The 16423-nt window shown below is 39.0% G+C and overlaps 1 long non-coding RNA gene across 1 annotated transcript in view; it reads left to right on the top strand.

Annotated features, from left to right (window-relative positions):
• LOC105481285 (uncharacterized) overlaps positions 1 to 16423 on the top strand; it is a 147834-nt gene that overhangs the window by 64140 nt on the left and 67271 nt on the right. The window lies entirely within an intron of this gene.

The following is a 16423-nucleotide window of genomic DNA, read 5'->3' on the forward strand; positions in this document are numbered from 1 at the left end:
TCAATAGAAATCACCACTCTGCCTCTCTTGACTTAAAGTGGGAGTATTGCCTGTCTCTCAGACACGTACACACACAGGCACACAGCCATGTGCGCACACACACACATACGCTCACACACATACATTTTCAATTTCCTCCTGCTTTGTGTTTCATCGGGGTTATGGTCACAGCGGCTCCCCTGCGGGCCCCCCAGTTTCTTGGCATTCTGATGTTCACTTATGAGTGAATGAATCAAGAACAACATATTCCCTGTTAAATTGGGGGTTTAAAAGGTGTAATACAATAAGACAAAAGTGTGCATAAGACATTATGAGCCAAAGTGAAGATTTTGAACAATGTAAAAAAATAAAAAAAAAACAAATAAGCATTTTTCTGCAGCATTTCTCACCTAAAAATAGCAAAGTTGGAACATAAAGACAAATTTCTTAAGCCTCCCAGAAAGCCCAGGATTTAAAGAAAGTGAAAGGAAGCACAGATCCCACCTGTGCCTTGACCCATTTTCCGAGATAATAAACCAAAGATCCCCTGCCTCCTCACTCGCCACCCCCCCCAGAAAAAAAACTCACAGTGTTACACAGAATTCTTCATTATTTCCACAATTTGTCAATACCCTATTTTCAATTTTCCCATGGAGAAGGAATTTCTGCCTGGTGGAAAGGAACGTAAAAAAGCTATCTGGATATAATTCTGCTACAAACCCATGATTTCATAATAAAGCACTCAATTTAAATAGCTGTTCTCTAGGACACTGATTATGGTATTTCCTCCTTAAACTGAAAAATTTCCCTTCCCTTTTCACAGATAATGCCAAATCTTAGACATAACAACCTGCTTTTATAAATTCAGAGTATTTCCAGAGTGTCAGGACATCAAATCTGAAATATGTAATATCACCAAACTAGTGTTTTGGTTTGTCCTCAGAGCCCAAATCATGTTTTAAATCAACATCAGCAAGCACTTTACTAAAGATCTCTGAAGAGTTAAAAAGATCATATAATATGGCAGATAAAAGTAGCATTTTTTTTTACATTGAGCATTTAATGGTGTTAATTATATAATCATGGATTTAATGCATTTGAGTTTTACTTCCTTTTTTACTGGGAAGCAACTAAAATATTTTTCTTACCTTAAAGATAACCCTATTATATAATAGGACTATTAAAGCACTGCAAATATCATAATATGTTTAAATTTATGCACATTTGAGACTTCTAAAAGTCTAGTTATTCTTGAAATATGTATTATTTTGATAAACGTCCATTTTAATTAGTTGAAAGATTCAAGTTTAGGCTCCACCTTAGGGAGGCCTTTGATCTAGGCTAGTTGATATTTGATGTCCACAAATTCAGTATTCTCTTCGGACTATTTTCTCCCTTTCCACGCTTGTAAATTTTAATACCTGGTGCTTACACCTTACGAAGTTCATTTTAGTGTACATGTCCTTCAGGATGGATTCTTATTAAATTGTAGCAAAGAACAACCCCCAAGCTGCAGAGAGGATTCCGATGAGGAAGGTGTATTTCGGTCATGCTGTACTTCCATCTGGAGTCAGCAGGGGGCTCTGTTCTACACTGTTCTCACTCCGGGGCCCAGCCCGCCCAAGCAAAACAATCTAAAATATTGCAGATCATGGTCATGAAGGGAGGGAACATGGCGAATCATACACCGGCTTTACCCAGAAAGTAGAAACTTTTTTTGGTTTCTAACCAAAAGTGACACACATCACTTTTGCTCACATCCTAATGGCCAAAACAAGTAATAATGTGAAGAGGTGCAGCAATGCCATGGTGTCACGTGCCTGGATGAAGGCGACCCGGAAACACGAGTGAAAGCATTAAGGACCCATCTGGTTCTGAAATACTTAGTGCACTCTCCTTGGCACGTGCAAAATACCCTCACCTTTTTTTTTTTTTTCCAGGTGAGACAACCCAAAATTGCCATTCGGTCACAGCACGTAGCTCAAAGTGCAGGATCTCTGGGTGACAGGAAGGATGAGAAGTCTTCACAGCAGGGGTTGACGTGCAGTAGTCTGTAAGTCCAGTGCCAGTTATGCTCCCCACATGCTCAGGACCCCAAAATGGAGCAAACAAAGGACCACTGAACTAAAGACTCACATTCAGACAGAAGAATGGGAGCACACACAGCAGACACAGGGCTGGCTGTAGCAACTCTAAATTCTCATTTCTCAAGTATTTTGAGGATTACTTTTACTCTTTTATTTTTATTTTTTGAGGCGGGGTTTCACTCTGTCACCCAGGCTGGAGTGCAGTGACACGATCTCTGCGCACTGAAGCCTTGACTTCCGGTGCTCAAGCTTTCCTCCCATCTCAGCCTCCCAAGGAGCTGGGACTACAGGCACGGAACCACCATACCCAACTAACTTCTGTATTCTTGGTAGAGACAGAGTTCCACCACATTGTCCAGGCTGGTCCTGAACTCCTGAGCTCAAGTGATCTGCCTACCTTGGCCTCCCAAAGTGCTGGGATTCCAGGAGGACAACCTTTAATTAGGCACTGTTTTCACTTCCTGGAAGTAACCTCCTTGTCCTTGGATCACTGTGGTTCCTGGTTCTGCCCTCTGGGAGAGTCTTCCTCTCCATTACCCTTCTTCAAATCCAAAGTGGGTATCCGAGGAATATGCCCACCTGAAAACTCAGCAGTCTTCTTAACACACTTTGGGTCTGCAGACAATTGTGTCAATTGGAGGTCCCTGGGTAATTTGGAGTTTCAAACAGTCAATCCATTTTAATGCAAGTTGATCCTTTTGGTAGTATAACTCCCTTAAAAATTAAGTTGGCTTCCTATATACTTGACAGTGAGCTCTATTTTCAAATAGTCTCACCCACAGTCCTTTTTGAGACAAAATTCTGACATTCTTTGGCTTTCTCATGCCTATACCTTTCACTTCCTGCTTCATTAAAGCTCTGCTGAGCCCATCAAGCTTTAGTAGAAGAATTACATACTTAGTCTCCTTTTTGTTCAATTGAGTGGATTTAATGGACACCACATCCTTGGTGAGACCTTTGATCTGAGACCCCTTAATTCTTTCAGTGATTTTAACAGTAGGTGTGAAGGCCATACTCCAAATTTACCTTTGTGAAAAGGCTACATGTTCTTGCCTTTGTTTCTCTAAGAGTTTTTAGTTTTATCTTTTGCTGTTAAGGAATGAAACACAGATGCTACTTCCAGTTCTAAATGTTCTCTAATTTATGGACTCTGTCTTTTTCCTTTCACCTTATTGCAGATTTTTCATTTGTTCTCTGGGCTTATCCCTTTATTTTTTTTGTAATATACCTTCCAAAGCAGCCACCAGCTGCTACATAATAACAGTTTCCAATCTCTTTCCTTAAAGCTACCAATGCATTAGGTACATAATCTGCTGCCCAGACTACTGTGCAGTTTTTGAGACAATTTCACTAAAGGTTTCACTGTGGCATTGCGTTGATCATCACCTTGTTTGCCTTCAGCAATAGCTTCCATGTCACTTGCTGCCTGAACACTAAGCGATTGTCACAGAGTTCAGGATTATGGTCTCACAGCACTTCCCTTCAAGTTTCCATTTTCTGTGTTAGTCCAGAATGACTAGGTCAATGCTGTGGCAAGAAGAAATTTCTCAAATCTCAGTGGCTTAAAACAACACAAGTTTATTTTCACTGGTTCTACATGTCTATCTTGCAACCTCAGGAGGCTGTGCTTATATATTTCTCACCCCGAGATCCACGCTACGGAGCCTCCACTACCTGCCCTGTCCTCAGAGAAGAGGGAAGGGCATGTAGTGAATCAAGGATGAGCTTTGAACGTCTTCTGCCTTGAAGTGGCCGTTTTGAATCACTGGTCAAAGAAAGTCACATTGTGGTGTCTAATTTCAAATGGTTGCGGGGAAGTGTGAAGTCCTTCCTAAGCACGCTGTAAATCCTTTAGTACTAATTTCCACTTCATCTCTGAGCATTTGCATATGCTGTTTGCTCTTCCTGGAATATCCTTTCCTTTCTCTCCTCTGCCTTGTGAAGTCCTAATTCAAAACACACAACACAGGTCCCCGATATCAGTGGTCCCCAACCTTTTTGGCACCAGGGGCCAGTTTCATGTAAGACAATTTTTTTCCTGGACAAGGGCTGATGTGGGTGTGGAGGCAGGGTGGGTTTCAGGATGAAATTGCTCCTCCTGAGATCATCAAGCATTAGATTCCTATAAGGAGCGTACAACCTAGATCCCTTGCATGCAAAGATCACAATAGGGTTTGCACTCATATGAGAATCTACTGCCGCCCACTGATCTGACAGGAGGAGGAGCTAAGATAGTAATGCTCACTTCTGCTATGCGGCCCAGTTGCTAACAGGCCACAGACCAGTACCAGTCTGCTGTGCAGGGGTTGGGGTCCCTGCTCTATGTTACAAAACATTTCTCAACATGACATTGAAGAAAAAGCCCTACTCTCTGGTGTTCTTATGGAATGTCGTTCCAGCATTTGCCAAATTGCATCCTAATTATGCATTCATGTGATTTTCCCACTAGACTTTGGACTCTCTTGGGGGATATGATTTGATTATTTTTTTCAATTCCAAGTACCTACACTTTGCCAGGCACATGGTAGATGCTAAAGGAATTATTATGGAGTGAATTTGTTCTTGAGATATCAATTATAAAATCGATGGTTGATTCTTTCCTTTAGATTAAGATTTCAATTATACTTTTTGATATAATAATTTTGAATGAAGGATTTGGTCTTGCAGTTATTTTTATTTGAAATGGTCTTCCATTTCTTTCCTTTCATTCCATCTTCTATTATTACAGTCAAGGCTTTCAAAAAAAATGCGCTTGGACTACTCTAACAGCTTCTTAGCTAATGTGCTTAGTTTTACTCCTTCTCATTCATTCAATGGCTAAGATAATTACTTATCATGAAAAAGCCATTGTTTTGACCACACCATACCTCAGAACCTACAGTGATTTTCTATCATTTGTCAGTTCTCACTCTTAAAATACTATCAAATTTGGAACTCAGTCTTTATCTCACAACCTATTTTTGGTTGTCATTATCCATTCCTTCTCAAAGCTTCCACTCTCCTTCGGTCTCAACTAACTTCCCATTGATTTCAAGATAATGTCAAGGCAACTTTAGGGTTTTCTAAGACCCTTCATGACCTGCCTCCTTTCTTTCAACTCTAGACTCAACTTTCTCCTTAGCCAATTCTCTACTTCCATATACAACTAGAGCTACATCTAACTTATCCAATTTCTTCAAATCTGTCTCATCTCTCTCATTTCTAGAACTTTGACCTCACTGCCTGAAACTCTCTTCTCCTTCCTTTTAAGAGACCAAATTCTACTTTCAGTATGACATTCTTCCAGTATACCTTTAAATGCTACTTCATTGGAATATAATCATTCTCGACTCTCCTGGACTTGGTCATGGGTCTGTTTATTATGCTATAGTCCCACATAACATCACCTGCCACATTTTATTGTTTTCCTCCATTTAATGGTCTAGGGCTGAGTGCTGGATCATATCCGCATGTCTACAATAATAATCACAATGGTTAATATTTATTATGTACTTTTGTGTCAAACATTTTGATAGGAATTTTGTATAATGTTGCAGATACTAGCTAGTAGTTCACTAAATCCTTTCTATCTCCTGGAAACTCAGCTGGATGGCATTTCCCAGGCTCCTGTGTAGTTAGATGTGAGCAAGTGATCACATTCTATCCAATGAGAGGTGAGTGGGATGATAAGCATCACTGTAAGATCTAGTGTATAAATCCTCTCACCCAAGATCATCTGAGTTCTCTCCCCTTCCCCTGAAGAGTACAGCCTGAATAATCCTGTAGAATGGTATCATACCAAATCAAAACCAATTGACTTCATAGGAACCAAAAATTAACTTCAACTGTATTAGGGTGTTTTTGGTTACATTTTTATAGGACCTACCATCTTTCTTTTATAGGTCTTTTACCTGTAAAAGACCAATGGTAGGTCTTTTATAGGACCTACCATTGATTGCATTTCTAATCAATACAAACACATTTTTATTAAATTATCAGGTGTGAATATTATTATAATTACCACTTTTATATGATTAAACTCAGACAAGGAAAGATGAAGTAACAGCTCTAAGGAAACACAGGTAAGTGATGGGGCCTAGATTCAAATCCAGACAGGCTGACCTCAAAGCCCAAATTTTAACAATAGTGCCCTCTATTACTGTATTACATATTAAAATGACAACAACATATTAAAGTGACAAAAAATCAAGCAGAAACATATTTTAAAGCTACAGTAATTGAAAGAATGAAAGAAAACAGAGAATACTGGAGTAGAATCATGAAGCTCAGAATCAGAATCCTATTTTATAACTATTGAGCCAATAATTGCAGTGTTTCAAATTAGAAGTGAAAGTTACATATTTTCATACTTGTAGACATATATTATACATGGATTTAAAATATTAAATATAAAAAATAAAATCACAATAAAACCATAATAAAATGGCAGATTGTATTCTGATTTTATGATTTGTAACTTTTAACAAAACATTCAGTACTTAGTAAGTGTTCAATAAATATATTGACAGTTAATGAATCTGACTTTACGACTACTTGTCATCTGACTTTATGCCCCCATTCCATCACTTTGTTTCAGAAAATATGTGTTGGGGCATATTTTGGATGCCTATAGAGAAAATAAAATCCCTAATAGAGATACAGTTTTCAGGTTCTGTGAGATTTTATGTTAGAGAGGATATTTTAGTTTATTTTAGAAGTGTTAAGTGTCTTAAAGAGCATAAATAGAAAAAAAAAAAGATACCTGGGTAAAAATCATCAAAACTTAAATCTTACATTTCTAAGGACAGCAATCAGTTCAGAATTGTTTAGTTCATACTCATGTTCATTTTACTTATAGGATGTTTACTGCTATCACGATTAGTTGAGGCATTTGGTCAATATATTGAAAGGCAAATAAAATGTCATATTCTATGTGTTCATTAGCAAAGAGTTCAAAATGATTTTCTGTTTATTAGGCCCCCAATTCTTCAAAATAAAAACTTGGAAAATTTACTCAAAAAATTTCTAGTGGCCAGGAATCTTTCATGAAGAAGACCTAGGGCCTTAGGTCAGTATTAGTGTTTTTAATAGAAAAAAAATATATATTTTATTATATGTCAATTTTTATTTCAATTAAGGAACTTATATGAGAATGCCTGAAACATCTGTGTTTCAATATATACAATATATATAATTGTTTTAGCAGGATGTCAAGGATTAAAGATTTGCCACTCTTCCCCTGGAGCGGTGAGGTCTATCTTTCCTTCCCTTGAATATGGCCTGTCTGACTGACTGTCTAGTAGAATGCAGTGGAAGTGATGCTGTGTGGCTTTAGGAGCCAGACCTTAAGATATCTGCAGCTTGTGCCTTTGTCTTCTTAGAGTCCTGTTTGTAGAAAGCAAGCCACGATGTAAGAAATCTGTGCTAGTTTGCTGAAGATAATGGCTTCCGACTTCATCCATGTCCCTGCAAAGGACATGGTCTCATTCCTTTTGATGGCTGCATAGTATTCCATAGGGCATATGTACCACATTTTCTTTATCCAGTCTATCATTGATGGACATTTGGGTTGATTCTATGTTTTTGCTGTTGTGAATGGTGCTGCATTTATTGAATACACGTGAACATGTATCTTTATAACAAATTATATTCATTTAGGTATATACCCAGTAATGGAATTGCTACATCAAATGGTATTTCCTGTTCTAAATCTTTGAGGAATCACCACACTGTCTTCCACAGTGGTTGAACTAATTTACATTTCCATCAGCAGTATAAAAGCGTTAGGAAAAATAGCTAATGCATACTGGACTTAATACCTGGGTGATGGGTTGGTAGGTGCAGCAAAGCACTATGGCATGCATTTACCTATGTAACAAACCTGCACATCCTGCACATCTACTCCAGAACTTAAAATAAAATAAAATACAAAGTCTGTGATGCCAGTAGCCAAAGATGTTCCTTTATGCCACCAGCCATTCCTTCTATTATGCATGCCTTTGGGAGTTCCCTTTGCTGAAATCTGGACTGGGCCTGTCACTTGCTCTTGATTAATAGATAGTGGCCAGGGTGATGCAGTGTCACTTTGAATTCAGGTCATAGGAAGCTTAGAAATCTCTTGTCTGAGCTTTTTGAGACACACACTCTTGGAATGCTCCCTCTTAGCACCTAGCTGCCATGATGTGTGAAGTCAAAGTCACATAGAGAGGCCAGGTGTAGGTGCTCCCGGTGATGCTTACAGCTGTGCTCCCAGAAACAGTCAACATCAATGGCCAGTGCTGGGCCCAAGCTTTTGGGCATCCAGATCAGTTAAGCCTTAGGATAACTATACTCCAGTTGATACCTGGCAGCAACCATATAGGAGACCTCAATACTATGAGAAATTATCATAAATCATTGTCCTGTTACAAGCAATGGACAGCTGGAGCAAAATCTGACTACTCGGAGACTTTCATAACAGAGTAGCCTTCTCTGCCACTGTGAAGGATGGCAGCATGACTGCCCCAGAGGAGCTACTGGATTGGCTGAGCGTCTTATTATCTCTTAGCCATGCAAGAAGAAAGAGGCCACATTCAATAACATGAAGAGCCAGATATGCATGTCAAACCTTTTTGGACTGGCCAGCCTAGGTTAGCCACTCATGAACACAGATGAGTGAATGACCCCAGGTGACACCATAGGGAGTGGAGAAATGCTTCTCTGAGCCCTGCTTAAGCTCCTAGCACCCAGAATGGTGAGCAAATGAAAGGTTGTTGCTTTATACCACAATGTTGTGGAGTAATTTGTAATGCAGCATAAGATAACTGTATTTTGATAATCTCAAAATCTGAGATTAGATCTATATGTTCAAAGCTAGATCTTTTTAGACTGTGATTTTAATATGCATGTAAATTAACAGGAGCAATGGACTAAAGTCTGAAAGTGTTTTAGGATAAGTTGCTGAGTGCATCGAAAAGAAATTAAGTTATTTAAATACTTATGTCCAAAGTGTTGGATGGGAACAGTGATGGAAAAGGGCAGAGAAGGAGGCTCAACTGCTCCTGAATTTGTGGAGGACATGAGATAGGTTATCCTGGAGGATGTAGGACTCCGGTTGCTCAGACCTGTCGCTATCTACCCATGGCACACAGAGCGTGCATTTGTGGGCTGCTACTCTTTTCCACCTCCTTCCCTTTGACACCTCTTTCATCATGTCTACGTGTCCCCAGAAAGACAGGCATATTCTCACTCCTCACTGCAGTGTCACCAACATGTCAACAGATCACTGACGTTTGAGTTGTTGGGAGAAAACCAAAGAATGCAACCAATACGTAAATCTCCCTATGACTGATAATTCTCTCCTCCCATTGCTTTTTCTTCCAGCCACTTCTCCAGATAGACAACAAGCTCAGTGGGTGCTGCAAGAATCAAGGCATCTGCTCACCCACAGTCCCCTGCACTAGAGCTATCGGCAGTTTGTATGTACAGCAGGGAAGCCAGTTGATATTAGCTGCTCCCCAGAACCATGCATCCTGTCACTTCTCTTCACATTGTCATACTAGCTTGAAGCCCACAACTTTCCAGAAAGCTCCACCCCCAGAGCTTGGTTGTTTATTTATGGACAACATACTCTTGGACCCTAAAATTATGGTTGGAGTTTGATTTGAGCAATTGTTAATTGAGCAGTGTAATGGGGACAGAAAACAGAGCAGCCATCTCTGCCACTGTGATGGACAGCAACATGATTGCCCCAGAGGAGCTGCTGTATTTGCTGAGAGTCCTACCTTCTCAGGTCATTGACACTATTCCCTTGGATCTAACCCTCGGAGAAACAGTGCTTTTCCAGAGTATTTGCCTGTCCCCATCCATGCACAGGTCAGCTCTGCAGAGCATGGCCTGAGATTTTTCATTTCTTCCATTAAAAAAAAATCTAAAGTATGCAAATGCTTAGCCTGAAGGAAGAGCTGGCACTCTCATCTTTCAGTAAGTAAAGGAAGCAGTGGTGGGAACGACTGGTCTGGATTTAATTCTAACCTACAAGGAAGGACATGTCGATGGGCTCTGAATAACAGGAAACTTAGAAGAAAGAAGTGATCTCATGTTAGAGTTGCTAATTATAGAACACAAATGTAATGAGTATATCAGACACAGACCCAGGCTTTATAAAAGCAAATTTCAAAAGGTTCTAAGAAAATGTATAAAATAAATGTCTCGGTTGGCTAGAAATTATAAAACAATGGAAGATGGACATTCTTAAAATAAGTAAGCCAAGAGGAGCAAGGAAACAGAAAAGGAGATGACATTCTCATAAATGTTTTCAATAAGGAAAACAACTGGAGGAGCCTGGAGTGGAAGGTGATATAAAAAGAATTCAGTGGCTGAGTGTGGTGGCTCACGCCTGTAATCCCAACATTTTGGGAGGCTGAGGCAGGTGAATCACGAGGTCAGGCAATCAAGACCATCCTGGCCAACATGGTGAAACCCGGTACCTACTAAAAATACAAAAATTAGCCAGGTGTGGTGGCAGGCACCTGTAATCCCAGCTATTCGGGAGGCTGAGGCAGGAGAATTGCTTGAACCAGAGAGGCAGAGGTTGCAGTGAGCCGAGACTGCGCCACTGCACGCCAGCCTAGTGACAAAGTGAGACTCCGTCTCAAAAAAAAAAAAAAAAAAAAAAAGAAAAGAAAAGAAAAGAAAAAAGAAATGGGTGTGGCTGCACAAGAAACCTCTGATCCATTCATATTTTAAAATACAATACATGGAAGACCGAGGGAAGAATGATGGCCTAAGCCAAATAAAAATGAGTGACAAACTCAGCAGGTGTATTGATGAGAAAGTTAATGATTCAGAGTAAATTAAGGCTTGTAGAAAATGCATGTAACACTTAAAACATCTTTGGGTGAATTTAGGTTATAAAAAATAGGGAGGACATAGACTTCTTGCTGAGGCAGGATTATTTACAAATGAAAGAGAATAAAATAACAAAACCAGTAAACAAATACTCTGCTTTAATAATGCCTATAAGGAAAAAGGAAATCTAGCTATTAAAAAGATAACAGACTGTATTTAAATAACATTGGTGCCTGAAATGGGTAAAGAAGGCACTGACCCAAGAGACTGAAATGGTTCCCTTCTCTGAGTCCAGGCAAACTGTTCCCCAGAATAATCCAGAAGAAGAGAAGCATAGCCAATCTGAGGGACAGTGGCTGATAAGAAGCCTCCCTACTTGGAATTGTGCTCCACAGCCTGGCAGTGCCAACGTTACCTGGAAACTTGATGAAAATATAGTCACAGGCTTCACCTCAAGCCTTCTGAAACTGCATTTTAACTGTATATCTTGTGATACACACACACAGTAAAGTTTGGAAAGCTTGTTCTAAAAAAAGAAAAAAAAAGAGACAAATAAATAACATGATTTTCAATACAGGTCAACTCTGTACACCAAAGCATGCTGAGTTTTGATGCTAATCTCAGCAGAATTGGAGGAGGAATGATTCCAGAGATGGCTTATGTGCATATTGAAGGGCTGTAGTCATCTCTAGGCCTGGGAGAAGTTCACTAGGAACTATGCACACGCACTCAAGCCATCTCAAAGTAAAATGGGGGTGGTATATTAGACTGTCAGATACTTTTGCATGTTTGTGAAAGAACACAGCATAAAGGTTAAAAAAAAAAAGGCTCGGCTGGGCGTGGTGGCTCACACCTGTAATCCCATCACTTTGGGAGGCCAAGGCCGGTGGATTACCTGAGGTCAGGAGTTTGAGACCAGCCTGGCCAACATGGTGAAACTCCACCTCTACTAAAATTACAAAAATTAGCCAGGCGTGGTGGCAGGCGCCTGTAATTCCAGCTACTTGGGAGCCTGAGGCAGGAGAATCACTTGAACCTGGGAGGTGGAGATTGCAGTGAACCAAGATCACACCATTGCACTCCAGCCTGGGGGCCAAGAGTGAAACTCCATCTCAAAAAAAAAAAAAAAAAAAAGGCTGGGGAGCCAGGGTTCTGAGTTCAGATCCTGGTTTTGCCACTTGCTGTGTGACTTTCACCAATGGTTTATGTTCTCTGTGTCAGTTTCCTCATATGTAAAACAGGAAAAAAAACCAAAACAACAACAACAACAACAAACAACAATGTTGCCTGTATCATAGGTTGCTGTGAGAAGGAAATAAGTTGATAAAAGTAAAGCACTTCTAAACACATATGGAACCTGGATTGGATCTTGGAACAGAAAGAAAACAGTGATGAAAACTGGTAAATTCCAAATAAAACCTGCAGTTGTAGTTAATAGCAATACATCATTGCTTTTTTCTTAGTTTTGACAAATGTGCATAGTTATGTAGGATGCCAACATTGGAGGGAAGTGGGTGAAGCGTATAAGAACTTTCTGTACTATCTTTGCAATTTTTCTACAAATCTAAACTTTTCTCAAGATAAAGTTTATTTTTCAAAAAATAAATGCTTCCTAACATAATAAACACTCTGTAAAGGCAAGCCTAATTGTGCCTAACACATAACAGCACCTAACATATAACAGCGCCTAACATGTAATAAACACTCAGTAATGTGAGCTATTATAATTGTTTTAAAACTTTGTTTATTGATAGTCAGTACATAAAAATTGAGAGAGTCTAATATAGGAATACTGAATCTTGATTCAGCAGTGCCTCTTGGATAAAGATTTAGAAGAACAATGATCATGTTTTGAGTTAGGATAAAACTCGAAGAGAGCTAGTATATTTAAAGCTTCAATCCACTAGATTTCCTTTAAGCAAAAGACATCCACTTTAGCTTTAGTGTGGCTTATAAAATCAGAGGAGGTGCAGGATAACAGGCCCTGGAAAGGGAGGATTAGGGAAACTCTGGCGATCTAAGAAGCAGGAATGAATGGATAGTCTATTCAGCAGGCAGCTCGGGGAGGTATAAACCATGATAGTTTTCATCTTTGGGTCCTGCAAGACTCATATTCCGAGGAGCAAGAACAGCTAATTAGCCTAGCCTGAGTTACACGTTCCCTCTGGAGTCCAGCACATGCACAGAGAAGGGAGGAGGAAGCCGTAACAAGAAGGAAGGGAAATAGACCTAGGGAGGCAAAAGGAACAGAAATTCAGAGGAGACCGGAGTTTTGAAAAGATCTTAACAAAATGGAAAAGGATTCTAATACTACAAAATCTGGCAGCACAGTGGGACTCAACCTGCCACCTACCTGCCCAGACACCTCACTAGGAGGAGGTTAGGGAGCATCCTCGGTGGGTGAAGGTCCTCCTGACACAGCACTGATGAGAAGGCCTTCCTGCTCTTGTTTGGGTTTCATATTTTAGTGGAAATTTTTAATCTGAAACAAATAAGGTAATGTTCCTGGAGTTTCCATTGCTGGGTACCATGATCTCTAAAGTGAGATATATGTAACCCAGAGAGGAGCAAAACAGTTCTTTGTGGGAAGATAAAATTATTAGAACTACTATTAATATTTACATTTTATAGAGAGAAAGAAATTCATTGAACCTAAGTGATCTTTGTTCTACAGATTGTCACTGGCATGCTCTCTGGGAGATGGTCACGTGTCACATACCCCATACTATATATATATGGGGTTGGAGCAAAGGTTTCATCTTGGTGCCCACACTCCTGTGTGCTCTGGGGATCATGACATACTTCAACTTAAACAGGCCCAGTTAAGTGGGTTTGAGAAGTAACTTGAGAAGGTTCTCTCAATGAGACACCAGATCAAAAGTAAAACTAATGGTAGAACAAGGAAACCAAACAAGGTGGGAGAACTTGTACTTCTGTTCCCAGCACAAACTCCTCATTAGCCACATGGAGAGCTAAAAGCAATAGCAATCTAAATAAGTCTAAAGAAGCTGGCTAACAAATTTTGAAATTGTCAAGAAGAACATCTGAACTATGCGTTTAGATCTATAACATTGAATGGTAAAGCTTGCCCTAACTCAATGGTTCTAAATCAGGGGTGACTTTGCCCCTGAGGAGACATTTGGAATATTAGCAATGCCTGGACATTTTTAGTTATTAAAACTGAGAGGTGCTACTGGCCTGTAATGGGGAGAGACCAGGGATGTAGTTAAACCTCCTATAATGTACATTGTATAACTCCCACCACCAACAAAGAATTATCTGGCCCCCAATCAATAGTGTCGAGGTTGAGAAACCTTGAACTAAATTAAATATATATTATGCCTTGAGATAGCAAATGTATATTATCTAGGCATATACAATTTATGAAGTAACATATAAAGTTAAACATATAACAATATATATTCAAAATATATTTATGGTAGACAACTGTAAATCAATAGAAGACTTTGGACACCATCAGAATAGCACATATTAGATGCTTGATAAAAGTTATTATTTGCCTTTATTTAAAGGCTGGTAAGTTTTTAAAGCCATGTCACTGGAATTATTGAAGAATCTGTGATTATACAATATAAAATAGAAGATGAAGAAGTTTAAAGAAAGCTGAAAGAGTATTCTGTAGAAAAAAAATTTGTCTTAGTGGTGTATCTCCAGAGAATCAGAGCTAAGATCACCTAAATCAAACACCAAAAGGACTATTTTGATGGAATAGAAGGAAGATTTTTCTAACAATTTTTTTGGCCAGGTGATGAAATGAGCTGATGCACTACAGTTCTCACTTGGGATAGAATGTTGGCCGAGATGAGCTATATGGGCCTCAGCTTGACAATTCTGCAAATTTCTTCTTACAAGTGTAAACAGCTTCTCGTGCAGTTTGTGCTGTAGTCTAATGTGCCATGCTGTGTGTTTAAAGTAGAGGTAGTGAACTTGTGGTCCCTAGAAGTGTGGTTTGTTTTCAAGAATGGTGTTTAAAAACATTTATAAAATAATACTAAATATTTAACAATTTTTTTTTCTTATTCAACTTTTATTTTAGAATAAAGAGGATACATGTGCAAATTTCTTACAAAGGTATATTGTGTGATGCTAAAGTTTAGAGTATGACTGAATCCGTCAGCCAGGTAGTGAGCAGTGTACCCAATAGGAAGTTTTTCAGCCCTTTCCTTCCTCTTCCTCTTCCTGCTCTAGTTGTCCCCATTGTTTATTATTCCTGTCTTTATGTTTAGCTCCCGCTTATAAGTGAGAACAAATGGTATTTGGATTTCTGTTTCCACATTAGTTCATGTAGGATAATGGCCTCCAGCTGCATCCATGTTGCTATGAAGAACATGATTTCATTCTTTTTGATAGCTGCATAGTATTCCATGGCATATATGTACCACATTTTCTTTATCCAATCCACCGTTGATGAGTACTTGGGTTGATTCCAAGTTTTGCTATTGTGACTATTGCTGCAATGAACATAGGGTTGCATGTGTCCTTTCAGTAGAATGGCTTATTTCCCTCTGGGTACATACCCAGTAATGGAATTACTGAGTTGTATGGTATTTCAACTCTTCAGTTTTGAGAAATCTTCAAATTGCTCCCCACAGTGGCTGGACTAACTTACATTCCCACCAACAGTTTGTAAGTGTCTCCTTTTCTCCACGGCCTCGCCAATATTTGTTGTTTTTTGACTTTCTAACAAAAGTTACTGTGACTGGCGTGAGAAGGTATCTCGTTGTGGTTTTGATTTGCATTTCTCTGATGATTCACGATGATGAGCATTTTTTCATATGTTTATGGGTCATTATATGTTTTCTGTTGAGAAGTGTCTGTTCATGTCTTTTGCCTATTTTTAATGAGCTTATTTGCATTTTGCTTATTGATTTAAGTCCCTCATACATTTTGAATCTTTGTCAGATGTATAGTTTGTGAATATTTTTCCCATTCTGTAGGTTGTCTGTTTACTCTTTTGATAGTTTCTCTTGCCATGCAGAAGTGCATTAGTTTAAGTAGGTCCCACTTGCAAATTTTTGTTTTTGTTCCAATTTCTTTTGAGGATATATGCTTAAATTATCTGCCAAGGTTAATATGGGGAAAAGTATTTCCTAGGTTTTCTTCTAGGATTTTTATAGTTTGAGGCCTTAAATGTAAGTCTTTATATTGAGTTAATTTTTATATCTGGTAATAGGTAGGGGTTCAGTTTCATTCTTTTGCATATGGATAAACAGTTATCCCAGCACCATTTATTTAAGAGAGGGTCTTTTCTCCATTGCTTATTTTTGTTGAACTTGTGAGGATCAGCTGGTTGTAAGTGTGTGGCTTCATTTCTGGGTTCTGTAATCTGGTCTATTGGTCTATGTGTCTGTTTTTGTGCCATTACCATGCTGTTTTGGTTACTGTAGCCTTATAGTATAGTTTGAAGTTAGGTAATGCAATGCCTCTGGCTTCATTCTTTTTGTTTAGGATTGCTTTGGCTATTTGTGCTCTTTTTTGGTTCCATATTAATTTTATAGTTCTTTGTACTTGTGTGAAAAGTGACATTG

This window comes from Macaca nemestrina, chromosome 11 (assembly GCF_043159975.1).
Source record: "Macaca nemestrina isolate mMacNem1 chromosome 11, mMacNem.hap1, whole genome shotgun sequence".
NCBI lineage: Eukaryota > Metazoa > Chordata > Mammalia > Primates > Cercopithecidae > Macaca > Macaca nemestrina.